Source organism: Parasteatoda tepidariorum, chromosome 10 (assembly GCF_982258835.1).
Source record: "Parasteatoda tepidariorum strain Cologne lab strain chromosome 10, Ptep-v5.0, whole genome shotgun sequence".
NCBI classification, from domain to species: Eukaryota; Metazoa; Arthropoda; class Arachnida; order Araneae; family Theridiidae; genus Parasteatoda; species Parasteatoda tepidariorum.
In genome coordinates, this window is record NC_141764.1 from 87,145,163 (window position 1) to 87,159,828 (window position 14,666).

At 28.8% G+C, this 14,666-nt stretch overlaps 1 protein-coding gene across 4 annotated transcripts in view; it reads left to right on the forward strand.

Annotated features, from left to right (window-relative positions):
- Nucleotides 1–424: 424 nt before the first annotated feature.
- Nucleotides 425–14,666, forward strand: part of LOC107449895 (uncharacterized) — a 134,918-nt gene continuing 120,676 nt past the window's right edge. For 2 of the 4 annotated variants that reach the window (XM_071184241.2, XM_071184240.2), the window contains exon 1: nt 452–563. The gene's annotated coding sequence lies outside the window, so the exon portion shown is untranslated. Of the gene's footprint in view, nt 564–14,666 lie in introns of all 4 variants that reach the window. The other 2 variants (XM_043043680.3, XM_043043685.3) reach the window with 2 other exon arrangements.

Here is a 14,666-nt window from a genome sequence, read left to right on the forward strand (position 1 = left end):
ATGGTGTTTTGTTGTTTCGGTAATTGAGCGTATCATGACAAGTAATTTCTACATACTTTTTATAAACATGTTTTTTACCCTACTTTGCATATATTTTGAATAGAAAGTGAAAATACACTTTCCTCTTTATATTTCTTCTTAAATTCAAACGTCAAAAACTTCGCCACAGTCCACTTACAAGGAAGGGCGTCGTGTTTGACCCACAAAAAACCAATACCACTTTCACAGACCAATAAAAAAAAATAAACGATCCATGATTAAATAACAAAACCTAAAAATGCAAACAATATAAAAAAATATATATATAGTAAAAGAGAAAACGATTTCTTTTTTTAAATCCTATCTCCCACGTTCATTTCGTAGTGTCCTAGAAACGTGGTCTTCTATTGGCGGAATCTACAGGTGCATCACGTGACGTCACGCCTGGCAGAATCGAAAGCGAGAGGTGTTATGGAAGAACATGTGGAATAGACAAAACGTTAGGATATACCGTTGCTCCAGACGTCAAATAATTTGACTCATCTAAAAAAAAAAAGGATTTTATTGTATTCCTAAATTTTAAGGTAAGTAATCTTTTGTTTGAAATATAATATTTTGTTGGTAATTCTGCTCTTGTTTGCTTTTTATGCTGTAAAATACATTCCATTATGATATCGTCTGCAGATAATAAGTAGAAAACAAAGCAAAAGCAAACGATTGAAGTTTGTAAACAATGCCTTATCAAGCGGAAACTTCGTTTTTCTCTTCTATTCTTTACAATTATTAGTTTTTACATTAAGTGTTATCACACATTCTATACCTTTATATGAATTTATCACTTAATTTACACTTCTAAACAGATTACTAAACTTTTACATATAAATAAATTTCTCATCTTTTTTTTTCTCATGCAATTAGAATAATTTGGAATATAGTTTTGTTGAACATTATTGCTTCAAAATTCAAGCTTCACTTCAAAATTTTGAAAACGACGCATTATTTTCTGAGATAAACAAATAAATTTGAATATTAAATAATTGCTATAAACCACTTGAATTTGTTTTTCTTAGAACTTTGATTACCTGAGAAATTCATGCGTTTGTTGTAAATTTTTATGCTTCTATGTTTAAAATAAAGCGTTTTCATTTTGAATAATATTAACTTTCAAAAAAAATTTCCATTCTTCTATATATTTAAAATGCAATATTATACATTTTGTTACGATTCGATTCATTTAATGGTTTTAATGTCAATATTTTGAATTTGTAAACAATTTTGCTTTAAGTACATCATTTTTATTGTTTTAATAATTTTATTGTGAATGTTGCATTTCGACGTGACTACACGCTCCCTATAATATCTTAGTTTTTATTTGCTATTTTACCTGTAAAGTATACAAAATCTGTTAAACCATTTCCCGACGTTGGACATTTCACATTTGGCAAACCATATTCAATAAACTTTTGAAGTTTCACTCTCTAAAAATTCGTCTTTGTCTGACTTATAAGTTTTTTTTAAATGAATTTTTTTTTAATGTACCCGATCACCAAGCTGTAAAAATATTGAGTACCTTCTTTAAAGATATATGACTGGGTGCGACAAATATTTTATATATATATATATATATATATATATATATATATATATATATATATATATATATATATATATATATATATATATATATATATATATATTTGCACAATAAGCCTTTATTAAAATTTTAGTTTTATTTTTGGTAGGTTAAGGTTTTAAAACCTAAAAAAAGTCTTAAAATTTATTAAATATGTTTGTAACATTAACAACTGTGCAATAAATTGTGAAGTATAAATATCAAAATAATTTTTCTTCTGGATCAATATTATGGCTATCTGTGTTTTGAACTGCAATCTTTAAAAACTGTTCTAACATATAACGATATGTGACAAAATACATACATTCTGTATTGAATTTATAAAGAGATATTCTGAACATTTTTACTTAACATAACAATAAATTAAACAAAATATATAACAAAAATAATAAATTTGCACTTTGGTTTTAGATTTAAATTCAAAGCATAGCAGTCATTACGCAGAACCTATATACAAATTTTCAAAGAACACTAACTTTTTTCTCAAAAGCAACGTTTTTATAATTTATGATATTTTTAATTGTTATTCATTTTTTAACAAGCAAAGCCATTATATTTGATTACAAATTTTACTAATATCATATTATGTTGTAAAACATTAGAAAAAATTATTATAATGATATAAAGCTTTAAAAAATTCGATTTTTGAATACCATAGCTTAAGTTGTACTCCTAATTAAATTATTCTAGATATTTTTCAAAACTTTTATTTATGTTTACGATGCTATGACAAGTCAAATGTTTATCAATAGTTTAAAAAAAACAAGAACAATTTGAATTCATGAAAAATTATTTAATTACTTAGACAATGTGAAAAATTTCTCAAAGTTCTTATAGGTTTATCCTTTCTTTTAAAAAATTATTTATAATTTTAAATTGCTAAAAATAAGAAATACATTTTAGAAGCTTATATGAAAGCAAAATGGGAAACTTTAAAAAGAAAAGAAATAGGTTTCGTATTATTTATAAACTAATCATTCACTAGGTTATACACCATGAAAAAATACAAATTTAAGATTTAAAAGTACAGAGTAAAATAAATACTTATTCTCATATGAATATAGGAACAATATAAGAAAAGAATTTTAAATAAAGCCAAAACATTTTCCTTCATCTTAATTTTTGAAAAATTTACATATTATTCTTCCTTCACATGTTACGGAAGATACTTTATATATTTTAATCTAAGCTTATAATTTATTGATATGAGTTTAATTTTATTGCTTTTACCCATTTATTCGGTGCTTTGATTCAAAACATGTTTTATTAGTTTAGTTTGTAAATGGAATAACCTTCTAAGGTTTTCAAAATCCATGCTTTCGTAACAACCTTGAAAAAGGATACTTTGCTTATTTCCGTCAAAACTTTGTCGAGGTCTATAATGGTATAAATGATTCTATTTTGAGATTTATTGTGAAAGGAATTACGATATAACAGACATCGCATTTACAACTGCATAATAGAGATAAAAAAAAAAACACTTTTTACTATGGTGTGAAATGAAAAAAGAGGGGGGGGGGAACGAAAATCGCCATTATCCTATATCGTATTTTTGTTACACCAATATATTCTATAAACAATTATGAGAACTAGTACTCAGTGATACGGCAGTTTCAATATCACAATGTATACCAATGAAATATCGTTATTTTACGATACATCGCGGTATTTTTCCCAATACGACTTATTTATTTTTGTTACTCTAACAAGATGTATCTACACTAACGATAAAATCGATAATATCGTAACCGTATTTGCGATCTAAAATGACTATGATTTCATTGCTGTTGATAACTATCGTATACTCAGTTTTTATCATAAAACATGGTATATACTACTTTTCCGGAGAAAACGTTATTATCGTAGTGTTAAAAAAACGTCAATATTTCGTTATACTTTACCCAGCTTTATTTAAAACGATTCCTGAACTTGTTTAGATTACATGGCTTATGTAATTATTTGTATTTATTTTTAATAATATTTATTACAAAAAGAACCATTATGTGTAAGATACACACAAGAGTCAGTAAAGTTATTTTTACAATACAATATAAATAGTATTGTACAATGCAATAGGGAGTTCGCCTCCCAATGATGTGAACCGAGTTTGAATCTCAGCGATGACTGGTTGATACAAATTCCGCCCCCGTCTTGCACAAACCACAAGGCTGACGTAAAATATCCGTAGACGGATCATGGGCTAGGGTACCCTTGCCGCCAGGCTAACCGTGGGAGGTTTTCGTGCATGTAACGCAAATGCTGGTTAGTTCCATCAAAAAAGTCCTCCACGAAGGCAAATTTCTTCCAATACTTGATCCAGGAGTTTCCTTGTCTTCTGGATTGGGCTCAAAACTACAAGGCTACGCAGTTGAACATTAATACACGTCAGTCCTGATGGCCTTTTGCTGCCTCTTGTTAGGAAAAATACACCTAAATCACGGCTTATTAATTTACCTGTTATGGTTTGATTATTACTTGAATTTTCTCTTAAAATGTTTTTTTTGGAGCTTTAGTCTCATGCTTTGTCAATCTCTGCCCCTATGTGATTCCTCATTTTGAAAATTTTAATCACTTGTGTTCCTAGAGTTTTTATATATGGTATATATATATGTCCTTTCTGTTTAAAAAAAATAATAATAATAATTACTGGAATTTGATCACTTTAGTACTGTTGTGCCAGCCATAATTATATTCTGAGTTACAAACATCCTATATTTTCCATGTGAAATTGTTTCCTTTTATTGACTTTGCACCCCTACTGAAGATGCGACATCAATATCTCTTCTGATTGTTACTGTTTATTTTCTTTGTAATGTTTGTTTCCTTAGTTTATTTCTAAGTAGCACCGTTTTCTGGATTTCATATTTAATATTCCACCTATTTGTTAAAACTCTAATTTGAAAATTTTGAATATGTTTGCACATGTAATTGAACTGTTTCGCTCACTTCGAACTTTCGGAGTGCCCCCTTACGGGGGCGGGACGGGCTTAAGCTTGTTATTAATACACGTCAGCCAAAAATTGGGTCTACTGTTCAATTAAGGTTATTAAAAAAAATTATGAAGTAGGAAACATAAATTAAAAATGCAGATATACACCCATTCTTAAAATAAAATTAGTTTGAAAATCAAACATATGCATAGCACAGAGAAAATATTAATACAAATTCTAACAAGGCTTAACAGAACGAAAGCTGATAGAAATTGTACATTGTAATATCACTTAATACAGTCTTCTGGGATTTAAAAATAAAAATATGATTTACCTTATTACACAACTAAAAACATGCATATGTATTTAGCGGCGATTTCTAGTTTCTTTTGTTGTATATTTGCAAAGTTTCTGTTGAAAGCAAGTTTTAGAAAAGTTTCTGTTGAAAGCAAGAGCAAAATTCTTGCTAACTAATTCCAGATAGTAAAAAAAACTACTTTCGACATTCCACTTGGCATTTCTTGAATATTTGACAATGATATAGCAGCATTGTTATTTTCGGAAGTGAAAATAGTTTTCGTATGGTGTGAAAGTCGTATGGCGTTTGTTGCAAGATTATTTAATTTGAGGACTTATATTTAAATTACAACCTTTGAATCATATATGAATGCTCGATTTAGTGTTAAATCGTAATAATAAAATGTTCTTTCAGGCAATTTTTTTGAGTTGTTCAACATCATATTCGGATAATTTTTTACAGTAAAAACTCTCTGAGTAGTCCTTTAAAGTATACTGCAAACACTCTTGCAGTATCTTGTAAAAGTATCATCTTGCAAACACTCTCGGTGAAGTCTTTTACAGAATACTGCAAAAACTCTCGGTGTCGGTTTAGTCTTTTACAGTATACTGCCAAAACTCTCTGTGTAGTCTTTTACAGTATACTGCAAAAAATTTCTGTGTAGTCTTTTACACTATACAGCAAAAACTCTCTATTTAGTCAGTCTTTTACATTTACAGCATACTGCAAAAACTATCTGTGTGTAATACATTGCGAGAGGAAAAAGTAGGGTTAAAATTACCAGAATATATTAAATGTATCGTGTCTCTGTCTCTAAAAAGCCCCATAATTTTACCGAAGTGCTTTGGTTATGATTTCAGTAAAATAAACACTAAAATATGGTTTTATTATATGTGATTTGGTAAATGTTGTAAAATTTGGTAATTTTATCATGATACCTTAAAGCATGGCATAAAACCTATTTATTCGGTTAAATTTACGTTCCTTATTTATATTTTTTGCTAAATGAATTAATTAGAAGTATAATTTTGAAAACTCGAAGTTCTGGTAGAACTTCACCATAATGTTCAAACGCAAAAACTACCAAATAACGGAATATCATTTCCATACAGTAAGGTAGTTTTACCTGATTTTTTTTTCACTGTGTACTATGTTTATCTCTTAAATATTAATTTGCCACCTTTTCTTTTCATTTTTGATAAGACTTCTAAAAATAGATAATAAGGGCGGTCTTTACGGAACACCTAGTCTATTCATTTTATAAGTTAACCCTAAAATTAACTGTAAGTAAGTGTGACATATAATTTCGAATATTACTTTCACTATTGAAACTTTGCCCTTTAAATCACTACCAGGAGAAGATCTACATCTATGATTTTCCTTTTTCTTTTTATTATTATTAAACAATATTATTAATTCAAAGCATATTTCCTAGTTTAATAAGGTGCCGCATTTTTTTAAACACATCCTTCACACAATCTTGTTTTCCAAAAAAAAAAAGGAAGAGAATGAAAAGGTATCATTGATAAATAATAATTCTTTATGCATCTTAGGCCCTAGACTAATATACATTTTTATCAATCAGTTACTTAAATAAAGTACAGTATTACTACTAGAACCAAAACTAAACTTAGTTTCGCGACAGTACAAGGAGTGTCATGGCCAACTATGCCTATTCCAGTTTTCTTTTTCTTTTTTTTCTTTTTTTTTTCTGATCTTGGGCTCTGAGATGCAGGAGCAGGTGTTCCGGTTGGGTGGTCAGCCAACGCAGAACCCTCAGTAGATAGTTCCCAAGCATGCGTGGAACTTTATTTTATCGATTCAATGAAGGCTGAGTCAGCCTTGCCTCATACGAGGACAGAACACCGGATTGTTAAACATTTGACAATATTTAAATTGACAAAAATATAGAAAATTGCTTCTTTTTTTCGAATATCGCAGATACAATAACAAAATTCGTAAAAAACCTTAATCCTAAAATACGATTTCTTTTTTTTTTTTTATCTAGGCTACATTTTAAACAAAAACTAGTTGCCTTATTTTTTTTTTTTTATGTTACTTAAAATTGCATTTATGCGTTGCTACCTAGTTACCTAGTATTTCTTATGATTTTTGAGAGCAAATGTAATTAAGTTTAGTTTTTGAAAAACTACGTCGTTTTTGAAATTTTTAAAATTTAAAAAAAGTGCACTAAATTCTACTTTTAAAATTTAAGGTAATGAAAAAGCAATCACTAAAGGTATTCTTGAGAAAACAAAGTGTTTAATTAAAGAAAAAAAACAGTAATTGATGAATGCGTTCAAGGATCTCGTTTTTGTATTCGTCAATTTCTTTCATTTCATATAAAAAAAACTTTAAATTTAAATTTTCCTATAGGTATGCTATATCTTGGTAAACAAAACAATCCTTTGAAGCCGAATTTCTAATCACTGTAAAAATTTGATTTTAGTGAAAACTTTGCAGGCAGTTGTTTAAAATGCTTCAATCAATATCGTCTTTAAAGATTTAGTGTAAAATTCTACTCAATCTCAAATAAAATGGCCAACACCTAAACGTAAAATCGCATAAAAAATTTATGAATATAACAACTTTGAATCACATAAAAATAATTTTTATTGCAATAAAAGCAATGATATTTAAGTGAACTTGTATAATTGCATAAAAATTCTTTACTCAAAAATTATGATTTCATTCATTTATTATTTCATGTTTTTTACTTTATTATTTTTTTATCCATTCAGAATCTTAGATCTAAGTGTAAAAATCAAACATTCCATTTATTTGGACTTCTCCTACTTCGTGAATGCGTTGCACTGTTAGAATTTTCATTCTAACAGTACAGTAAAATAACCAGGCAGCAATCTGTACCATAAAGTTTATGGTTAAAAGCATTCCGTTACTTTTACGGTTTTGTACCCGTTTATAACTAGCAAAGTTAAAAATCAGTGAATAGAAAACTATACGGTTTTGTAACCGTATACAACTAACACAGTTTATTAACCATAAAAAAAACTTAATCGGACGTTGAAACTCTATGAGTGATACGTCATTTGATAGTTTTGTATTCCAATAGTCTAGGGCAGGGATGGCGAACCAATGGCACGCGTGCCATTTATGGCACGCGACACAATATTTTGGGCACTCCACCGATCACAATTGTTGTTACACTATGAATTGTTATTACACAAATGGTATTACGCTATGAAGCATACGTAACAATTAAATTAAAATTCTCAAAAAACAAACAAAATAATAAACAATTATTAATAAAAAAATTAAAAATTAATACTAAAAAAATTTATAACTGTAAGAAACAAACTAAAAAAAATAACTAGCAAAAAAATCCACAGTCCTGCTTAAAGTAACATCTTACAATCTAATATAAGTTATTGATCATCTAATCTGCAACAACAGAAGTCACACTGATGTTACTTTAAGTTGAATTACGTGTATAACTGAGACATTGCAAAATATATATTTTTTTCAATGTAAATAAAGAGTTTTGAGTTGATAGTATTTAGTATTATTATTTCCCAAATAATCACGAAGTCAAAATTATTTGACGGCACGTCTATGACCTCATTAAGCAATTTTTTAGAGAAAATGGCACGTTGGTGTATAAAGGTTCGCCACCCCTGGTCTAGGGTCACCGATTGAAAAATTCAGGTCTTTAAAAACTTTTTTATGCTTTGAAGGAAAGGAATAAATATCGCGATATCAAGGCCGGGACTCGAACCCTTGTTCAGCAGGTCATAGGACCGCCCGACTAGCCCTCTCAGCAACCGGATTTACGCAGCCGCGCGGAAAAAATTGGTTTCATTAGGTGGGCCTAGTTGGCCTGGTTGTTAAACAGTCTTAGGTAAAAACAATCAATAAACATTTTTTCTCCGACTTAACGATTCGATTTTTTTTGTAATTTGACTGTTTTGGTTGAATACGGTTGAATAACAATTAAATAAATTGCCATTTAACCTTTTTTACAGCGAAACTTTTAACATTGTGTTTACAAAGACAACTATACAATAATAAAAAAAAATATAGTTCATGAAATATTTTCTCAATAATTTAATATGAAGCTTCAAAACAATTAATATGCATTAAGTGAAAATAAAATACCATTGAAGGATAACTAACTGCTACTAAATGCTAACACGCATTCAATAAACATTAAACATATTAACTACCTTAAACGATAACAAAGTTGTGAGTGAAATCATAATGTTGCTTGTTGTGATAAAAATACTTTGATTATTTCCAAACGAGGAAAAAAAGAAATTATTATAAAAATAATTGATCAGGAAATCAAAAAACCAATGATATCAAATGTTACTTAAAATCACATCTTTTCCTTAATAAATTACCTGAAATTGAAACATTCTCTTCATTTATTACAATACAAAACTTACTCTTATGTTAGACAAAAGAATTCAATTATAGTGCTTACATTTTTCTTAAAAGACTACATTTTTTTAAAGTATACCATATTTTTCCATAAATTAATTTTTTTTACCAAATATTTGGCTTTCGTCTAGTAGGAAGTGAATTATTTTGTGCTTAGTAAGCAATTATCTTGTTTTTCCCATCTGATGCTAATGCAACAGCTGTTAAGAACTTTGTAAACAACAATTAATAATGCAAAGAATTCCTATAGAGAACAATTCATTTCAAAAGATTTTATTTGTGATGTCTGCTCCAAAGCCAATAAAGACTTCATCAAATATTTCTCTGTATTTTAAATTATGTCTTTAGAAGACATGACTAGACAAGAATTGAAAATAATTATTGTCGATGTTTTTATTGTTTTACTAAAAATATATATTTTATCGCTGTTGAGCATGAAAATTTTACACTGTCAGTTTGTAATATCATTTATAAAAATTTGCGATGCAATCTAACATGTTATTTAAGCATGTCAAAGAGATAAACAAGCATACATCAACACTTTTAACACTCGCGCTACCGTTTCCATTATAAAAATGTTGTTCATGGTGCAATTTAAATTTGAAAACAAAACCTTGTTTTCTATTTTTTAAACTTATCTCTTGCGTGCTCATCTTTGTAGAAGACATTTTTTAATATGTTAATGATCAATTTTTTTTTGAGAAATGACGCCATGAATTCAAGATGTTTCTGCCTGTAAGTCCGTCTATAAAAAAAAACATGATAGTCTGTCTTAATTTGGCAGCCAAACAAATAATGACCATCTCTGTAAAAAATTACATTGAAGTTCAAAAATTCACCGATCACAGTGTTGAAGTGAAATATCCTCAGTGGTAGACGGAGCATGGGTTAGAGTCCTATTGCCGTAAGTCTGAACGTAAAATGCTTTCGTGGTTTTACTCTCGATGTAACTCAAGTGCGGGTTAGCTCCACCAAAGAGTCCTCCATGAAGGCAAATTTCTTCCATTACTTGAACCAGGCGTCCCATTGTCTTCTGGATTAGGTTCAAAATTACAAGGCTACGGAGTTGAGCATTGGTAGTCGTAAACTCAAATTTGGGTCAGCTGTTCAACAATGGAAATAAATTAAACTGAAACAATATATAGAGCAGCTGTGGCTCAGGGGATAGAACGTTTGCCTCCAATGAGTTGAATCAGGCTCTAATCCCAGCGGAGGCTATTTGATTGACGAATTTCACTCTTGACTCGCACTGTCCACAGTGCTGACGCAAAATATCCTCCGTAATAGACAACTCATCGATTAGAATCCCCTTGACGTTGGTCTAACCCTGGGAAGTTTTAATGGTTTTCTTACCCATGTAACACAAATGCTAGTTAGTTTCATAAAGAAGTCCTTTCACGAAGGCTGGTTTATTTCAATGCTTGATTCAAGAGTTTCCTTTTCTTATAAGTTGGTTGGTTCAAAGTATAGGTTGTGCTCAGCTGATTTCAACAATTAAACTCGTTAAACTCGTTATTGCTTAGGCTGTTTAAAGCCAGTTATAAAGTAAAACAAAACTTAATCAATGTGATATAGGGCAAATCCATGAAAAAGGGGAAAAGCTTTGGAAAATTCAAATAAGAATAATGTTATCATTTTGGATATTTTCTGAATTAGAAAGGTTTGAAGTTTGATAATTTATAATTATTTTTTTTTGAGAATTTAGTTTTTTAGTGTTGGTAACCCATTGAACATTGGCATTTACTTGATCTGATTTGGGTGAAGAACATGGTCAGTTTTTGAAAATCAGTAAGTTAACAATATTTTAATTTCAAAATGTTCCAAAGAATAAATATTGTTTATATTACACTTAATAGAAATATTGTGCAGTGTTAAAATAAGTTTTTGTTGTTAAATTCACTTAATTATATAAATTTCAACTAAACATTAATGCATGCAACGTAAGTTACCAAAAACTAGAAAAAGTTTTTGTGTGTAAAAAAGAACAAGTGATACAAAAGTAAGAATAATATTTTTTCTTCCTTAGAGGCTAACACTAAATAAGCAGCAATAGTTTTCTTTTCAAATATTACTTATTTATTGTTTTGAGCCCCATTCAATATGTGTAATGTAAGTTACTGAAATGCATGCAATGTAAGTTACCAATGTGAAATGAGTTTATTCCTCTTGAAAATTGGCATACAAACTAAATAAGATGTATCCAGTTACAATACCGAAGGTCAAATAAATTATCACTGCCTTAAGATATTAATTTCAATGAAACTCTTTGCTTTAAGTTATTAATTTGGGTGTTGGCATTCATATGTTTTCAAAGTTGAACGAAATCTTTCGACAGGCACCGGGAGTTAAGGATGTAGTTATAATTAGAGATGCTAATGATAGCAAAAAGAAAGTACAAGCACGGCATCTTCATCATTCAGTTCGAGAAATGCACCAAATGTTTATGGAAGAAAATCCGGAATGCAAAATTGGAAAAACTAAATTCTTTGAGCTCCGTCCAAAGCATGTCTTCCTTAGTAGCAAACTTCCAAGCAATGTTTGTGTTTGTAAGCATCATGAAAAGTTCGGATTGACTAAGTAAGCCTTCAGCAAAATTTATAATGCTCCATCTTACGAAATTCTTTAGAAATTTATTTTATGTTTAGAAAAAACAGCTGAGTGCGAGTCTCTAGAACAAATGAGTGGAGTGTCTAGTTTATTCTCAAAAACTCCACAGATTAAAAACATTAAGCAGATCCACCATTTAAGAGTACAAGAAGGCATACCAGAAGAGTTTTTTTTAGTGAAAGATGTTGAAAAAGAAAATGATGAATCCAAGATAAACGCTGGGGGTTGATGTATGGTTAGATAGGAGGGCATGTTATATCCTGGTGTGGTAATGTCTGTTGCACAGCAAGAATTTAAAGTCAATGTAATGGCTGCTGTGGGAATCTATTGTAAATGGCCAGAAAAAAGAGATGAAATATTTTAACAGAAAGAAAGCATGGTGAAAAGAATTGAGCCCCCTGTACTTGTTAATAACAGAGGACTTAATAAGTTTGCAGTTATGTGTGAATCAAAAGTATCTGAAATTACTTTATGTACACTTTTCTCCCTTGCACTATACTGTTTAAATAACTTAATTTGCATTTGTACATTATTTGATAAAAGTTTGATACAAAGGGAATTTCGTAACGTAAGTTACCCACTTAAAAAATCATATTTAATTTAACTTTTGAAATAATATCTTCAATCTAGGCATAAGAAATATTTAAACATGTCAGAAAAATGATACATATAATCTTAATTATGAAACTTTTATGTAAGAACAGAATTTTGCCTTCAAGTATATTGCAAATTTATGCCATTCCTTTTTCGGTAACGTAAGTTACCACACTAATTTCAGGCTTTTACACTGTTTAAAGTGAAAAATAATAATTATTTTAATTATATTCCTTTTGGTTTTTATTGTAATTTTAAGAAATCACTTTATTTTAATATGTGTATTCATATTATTTGTTTGCTTCTAAGATCTCAATACAATAAAGTTTATGTGAATGTAACGTAAGTTACCGTGGAATAGCCCTATACGATATGTGATAAAACTTCAATGTGATAAAACTTAATCAATGTGATATCAGAATTCACTTAAAGGAGTGCCATTTAGAAAATTGATTGGTCATCCTACATGACTCTGGTACATAAATCGTGTCACATTACCCACTTATTTTTTTAAAAAAAGATTCGAATTCACTAATGACAAATTTTGTCCGAAGGTATGATGAAATAAATAAACAATCTTTCAATACCTTTTATTAATACCAATATGCCCACCAGAAAAACTAGTTCATATATTAAACAGTATTTCTTAACAGCTACTCAGTATCATTTTACGATCTTTTAATTATATTGGATTACTTATGCATATAATCAAGGAAGATGTTTTAAATGTCCTGAACTAATTTTGAAGATGACACGAGAGATTTCTGAACGAAATTATGTTAAATTCACAAAAAATGTCCGAAACTGTTCTGGAGTGTATTAAAGTTTTCAAATTCTATGCTTCTGAAAATGGATAAACACTTTCAAATCTATCACTTCAAAATACTCATTGCATGCAAACACATTTTACACAAAAAATTAATATCTGACTCTATTCGTTACAGATATTAAATTTTAAACTGTTATAAAGTAAAACAAAAAAGTTTCTAATATACAATGCAAGGTTATATTAAAATATATCCATAATTTATTTTTAATATAATATTAATAGCCTATAAAACCAAAATAATATATATGTATAAAATTTTGTATTTACGGTACATAATAGTTTTTAATAATACTAATAATGCAAAAGAAAACGAGAATTTTTTTAACTTTATTAAAAAGATCCCGTATTAAAAATTACTATTTAATAGGTAATTTGTTTCAACTATTATAAGTCATTTTAATTGTTTTTAATGTTGAATGCATAGAGCTAAGTTAGCTTAGGACGGTTTAGAACCTAAAACCAAAAATTTTTTTTATGATTCAATTGTTTTTTATTAAGCATATTATTAAATTTTCATCAATAATAATAATAATAGCTTCATTAATAAATGGTTAAATTTAAGTCACACTTTCTACTAATTTCTCAATTTTTAAGCATTGCTTAATGAAACTCCAACAAAATCTAGCTATGTACAAAAGAATACTGGACGATTGACAGCTCGGTTCTGTGCAATTTAAGACGGTTTTGAATAGAATTATAAAAATCACGGTTTCACCATGAATTTTTGCCAACCACTTATATAATGCCAACCACTTATATAATGCCAACCACTTATATAATGCCAACCACTTTGCCAACCACTTATATAATGATATAACAAATGTAACATTTTATAAAATACATTTTTCAAAATTCGTTTATTAAAGTGTTAAAAAAAACTTTTTATTGCAATTATTTATCGAATTTTTAAAAAGTCGCATTTTTAAAAAATTCAGTTTCTCAGAAATTACTCGACCGATTTCGCTCAAATGTTGTATTTTGCCATTTAAAACTGAATTATTTATTGTTAAAAACATTTTTACTTTGTTTTTCTTCTATTATTAAGTAAAATAGTAAAAACTAATAAATATTTATTAAAAGTCTTAAAGTTATATTGTGTGAATTATCTTTGGATGATTGATTTTATAACTGTGTGTAAAAATTTTCAATTGATAATTAGTTAAATATGAACAAAGTAAACATTAAAGGGTTCAAACCTTGAACCGTTCTCCTGGCAAAACTATTGGGACCATATTTCCCATGTTGTGTTTGCCCCGTACGTTTTGGGAGTGAGGAATTCGAATTAATCGGGGAAAAAAAGATATGTTCATTCAGAGGAAGAGCGCTTTTGTGTCTGATTCCGTAACTTAAAATATCGTCTGCACTAATTAATTAGCGTATTCGAGATAAATAACC